The sequence below is a fragment of the Melozone crissalis genome, unplaced genomic scaffold, assembly GCF_028551555.1.
Source record: "Melozone crissalis strain CALT ecotype California unplaced genomic scaffold, PUWL_Pcris_2 ptg000036l_1, whole genome shotgun sequence".
NCBI classification, from domain to species: domain Eukaryota; kingdom Metazoa; phylum Chordata; class Aves; order Passeriformes; family Passerellidae; genus Melozone; species Melozone crissalis.
Genome location: NW_026535814.1, coordinates 12,823,084 through 12,828,394, shown reverse-complemented (window position 1 = coordinate 12,828,394; position 5,311 = coordinate 12,823,084).

Genomic DNA, 5,311 nt, shown 5'->3' with positions numbered 1-5,311 from the left:
GTCCAAGTGTATGCTCTTTCCTCTAAAGCCCATTTTCCTTAGTATTATCACTACGTGCCCTTGTGAAATGTTCTCCACGTTCCAGCCTCCTCCAAACTGGCTCTAAAAGAGTTCAGGATGAAACTACTGAAATCTGGAGTGGCAAAAGTGTGGCTGATAGGATTTTGTAATGGGTTTCCAGGAAACTCCAAATTCTGAAAATTTAAATCAGCATGTAAAAGAGAAAATGAGACATGTAGGAAGAGACAACTCATGCTTTTGAGGATATTTCAACACTTTCAGCAATTCTCTGAAGAAGAGTAACCACAACAAATGAAATGGAAAACCGTAACAGTCTGTTAGAGTGATAAGCTGAAAACTAAATAAAACCGACAAATCCCAAACCACCAAACCATTACAAATGAAAAAAAAACATTTTCACCCTGGAAGCTTGCCATAAATAGTATAACAGAGGCGTGAAAGACCATTCAGAGAAGGTAGAGGCCCAGCCAAAAGCAAAATGAGTAATCCACACCAACAAGGAATGAAGGGAAATTTCCATCCTACAATCTCCTTGTGTAGGGACAGATGACTCAAGTGAAAGCAGTTAGCAGGGTATGTTTAAAAACAAATTGATAAAACAAACAGTAAATCATACAAATGACATTTATCCAAGAGCTCTGGAGGAATTCCAACAGAGTGCCATGAAATAGCATCCATGGGCACACAGAGAAATGGGATTAAAGGGGAAGAAAGAAACCACTCTAGCAGAAGAAAGTCATGTCTCCCTCTTTAAAGAAGTGAGGAATCCAGTTTAATTAATGTAGCTGTACAGATAGATGTTACTGGGTGCCCAAAACATTTTCAGAAAGATCCCTCACCAAGTGTCCTTAATTGCTCTCCTCCAAACCATGCTTATTACCATGGTTAAGAGCAAGGCAGAAGACAATGAATGGAAAATGGTCAGTGTTTAAAATGGAACACATCAGTGTGTCCCACCAGGATCTGTGCTACGGCTTGTGATTTTTGATGCGTTCATAAATGAATGGTCTGTGTGTGAGCAGTGAGGGGGAAAAGTTTGATGGTGAGGCTGAAGAATGCAGTGTAGTGAAAATAAGCAAGATCTCAGAATGAAAGCTGGGGTATAAAATGACAAATTAAATAATAAAATAAAATGACAAATTAAAGTGTGGGTAAGTGTAATTTACAAGGAGAAGCTCTAACTGTGCAAAGGTGCTCAGACCAGTTATCCACAACTGGGAAAGTGGCCTAGGGATCAGTTACAGGTTTTCTCTGTTCCTTCTCAGAGAAGGGACAGTGGAATTAAGAAGAAGTGGAAAACTGGAAAGGGAAATGATGACTTGTTTTGTTTTACAGTATAGGGAAAAAAGCATATTAATTAAGTAATGACATAGCAGGTTGAAGCAAATTAAGGTACTTTTTCACTATGCATTGAGGAGTCTCCCTCACTGGAGATATTCAAGAACCATCTGGACTCAATCCTCTGCAAAGTGCTCTAGGATGTCACTGCTTGAACAGGAAGGTTGGACCAAATGTGATCCTTTCCAATCTTACCCACTTTGTGACTCTGTAAGTCTGAGGAATTAATTAACTAGGATTTCTGGGATGCAAAAAAATGCAGAGTGGATCAAAGGCAACCAGATTCTCTTATGGAAGAACAACCCAGCAAGGACCACTAGGCAAAATGATGCTTTGGTCAGAATAAGATTAAGCAGAGCTTAATTTTGAACAAAGATTGGTGAAAACATGTGGTTTTCACCAATGTGGTGTGGAGAAAGTATGGCTTTATACTTACACTGCTCCTCCATCTGCTCCAACCACAGCCCACTGGCCACCTTCACAGCCAGAATCTGGTGCAGGTTTGTCCCCTAAATCTCACACTGGTTTCTGTGCTCTTGTGGTGCACCAGGTGGAGAAAGCTGATATACAAAGCCCTTGTCAAAAAGCCAGTCCTAAATACAGCAAAGTCACACCATGCAAGAACTCAGTACGGATAACAAAGTCAGCTACAAGAGAGGAAATTACTGTATCTCAAGAGATGCTGTCACAACACTCCATGGTGACATGACACAGACTGGAGTGACTCCATGGTGACTTAACACAGGCTGGAGTGAAGCTAAGGGTAGTGTGGAGTAGCCCTTGTCTGCGCTGAAGGCCAAATCAGCCTTTAAGACACATTTGGGGAAGGAAACATGTCAACATACTCTATAAAGTTGCCCAGGAAGAAAGCAAACAACACAAAGGCTGCCTTCGTGAAAAGAGTGTAAGTGCCAAATCAGTGCTTGGGTTACAAGCATTCCTAAATTCCTAAAACATACATCAGAGATGATGGCCAGACTGAGGAGAGGAGGAGAAAAAACAGAACTGTGAAAAAGGGGAACAGGAAAGGTTGAGAATGGAAGGAGAGTGAAAATTCTGTTTCAGCCAGCCTGGGGGAGAGTTGCTGGCCAGATACCTCAAGGGCCAAAGGTGAGACAGTTTCAGTTTGGGCAGGACAAAACTAACCTGGAGTAGATCTCAGTCCAGAGGTGATTGACTAAAAGCTCTGCGGCCAGGATCATTCAAATGCAAAGGATAGAGGGAGGTAACAAAAGGGCACAAAACCCTTCTGCAAAAACAAAAAAGCAGGTTAGGGAAGCTCTATAAAGGATGGTATGAAACACTAGTTATAGAGAAGGAGTGTAGGGGAATGACTATTAAGGCACACGTTATGAAATAAAATTAATCCCAAGCCTTCAGGCTCAGAGAAGCACTTCCAGTTCTCACTCCTGTGGATTGCAAATCCTTCTTGCTGCTCTTCCCATCTTCCTGTGTGCTGGCTCTTCCCAGCTCCCCACACCTGTGTTTCTGTTCTTATCCCTCCACTCAGAGTCAGCTTAACTTCCATGGGGAATGAAATGCAGCACTCAAGGGATCCACAGGCTGCCTGACCCTCTTCTGAGCACTGCCCTGCTCACTCAGCCCAGTAAAGCCTGGTATTTGCACTCTCTGTGGGACAGCAAATGCATAAATCCTATAAATGTATAAATACATTTCATCACACACTAGCTGAACTATAGCATGATGTATCATGAAAGGTCTTCCCACCCCGGCTTACACGATTTATTCTTTGCTTTTTTCTGAAACATAACTTTCCAAGTGCCACGAGGTAAGATGCTGCTGTAGGAAATGAGGTAGGGCTGCTTCTGTACCTGCTGCTCTTCAAAGAATAATTGGATTGTAGAATCACAGAAAGGCCTGGGTTGGAAGGGACTGTAAAAATCATCTTGTTCCAACTCCCTGCCATAGATTGGGACACATTCCACTAGATCAGGTTGCCCATCTAGTCCAGCCTTCAACACTTTCAGAGACAGGGTATCTACAGCCTCTCTGGGAAAACTATTTCAGTGCCTCAACCACCCTCACAGCAAATGATTTCTTCCTGATATCTGATTTAAACCCACCCTCTGTCAGTTAGAGGACACTGCCTCTTGTCCTATCAATACAGCCTCTTGTAAAATGTCTTCCTCCAACTCCCTTGTAACCACTTTAGGTATTGGAAGATGTTATAAAGTCTCCCCAGATCCTCCTCTTTTCCAGGCGGAACAATCCTGACTCTCACAGCTTGTCTTCATAGGACAGGTCATCTTCAGTGAGAAGATGAAATTAATTCTTAGCTTCCCACAGTGCTGACTTTGGCCATGAGGTGGGGACATGCAGGCAAAGACCACAGTAGAGATACCAAATCTGCATTTTATTCTTCAGCAGCCTATCGTATTCCCAGCTCTTCCTCCAGTTTTTCCCAGCTGCTGGCACACATTTGTGCCCATGACAGCCCAGCACCAGCCACACTGCTCTCCAGAAGCTTGGCTAGACTTTGTGTGTAGGCAGGGCACTGGCTGTTTGCTAATGACTCTGCAAACCAGAGCACTGCAGAAGTTATGCCAATGTCTCCTGTGTTGCATAACCTCCTCTGACCAGCAGCTTCTCACCCTCTTTTCCCTTGGTTCCCTCCTGCCTTGTTACAGAAAAAGCAGAAGTAACAGATGTGGGAGAGACTTGACCTGCCAACACAGGTGTGCTGCCTGAGTCTGTGCCAGGCTCCTGGCTGCACACCCTGTGATTCAACTTGCACCCATTGCAACAGAGGCAACAGAAATCTGTGATTGATCTGCTCTGCTCTGGGGAAGCTTGCCAGATGTGCCATGAAGATCTACCAGGGAGTCATCCTTACCCCCCACCTCATGTCATTCCCGTGTCTCTTGCGAACTGTGCCTGCAGCAGCACCCAGGAAGAACTGGAGGCACTGCTGGGGAAGAGCTCTTCACCACCCTCCCTAGCTCAGCATGATCCCTGCCAAGCTACAGGAGCTGTTCTGCAGCTGGATCATAGCCCTGGGCGTGCACTATATTCTTGGCACAGGAACTAGGAAAGAGTTACTGAGGGACTTCATTACTGACATGCATTTCTCATACATGTCTCAGCTCTGTGCACGAGTTCCTAGAAGAGTTTTGACCACAAGTGGTTCTATGTGCTGCCCAGAAGGCAGGCTTCCCAGCAGCTCAGTGGTGGGAAGAAGTGGTGGAAAAGAAGCCAAAGCTGCCCAGCAAAATGCCCCTGGGCTCAGCCAGGAAGAATCTGCCAACAGCAGCCTTCAACTGCCTGGACTAGTTCTCTCCTGAACAGCTTCAAAGCAGCTGCCAAAACCCAACATGAGGAAGAGAAAAGGTGTGTTAAAGCTGCAAGGCAGTGCTGGAGAGAGCCAGGAACAGCCACTGCTTCCCTGTCTTGCAGCCAGCAGCGCTGCCTTGTGATCCAGCACAGCTCAGCACCAGAGCAGGGTGAGGGAGGAGAAACAGCCCCGTGACTAAAGGCAGTGCTGAGACACTGCAGCCCACACCCTGTATCACAGTGATAACAGCACCAGCCTGGACACAGCCACGCTCCCAGGGACAGGGCAGGTGGGGTGGGCAGCTTGGCTGTCCTTCAGAGCAGAGCCAGGGAAATGGAGCCACAGGGAAATGAGGCTGGCTGAGAAGAGAGATGTTACAAGTGGTGTAAGGAGCACTCCAGAAGTACTTCAGGCATAAGTAAGTACAAGAGGAGTGGCTGTTACAGGTAGCAGTTGTATGCCAGGGTCAATGGCCCACATGCCTTCAGCTTCTCCACTTTCACATGATCCCATGTCTACCCCCAGAGCTGTTAGCTGCTCTCTTTCATTTGCCATTTGTGGCTGAACTGACAGCAGGTAACAACAACAACAACAAAAAAACCACTGAGTTTCTCCACATAGGCAAAAAAAAGAGATTTATTTTAAAAGGTAGAAAAAACA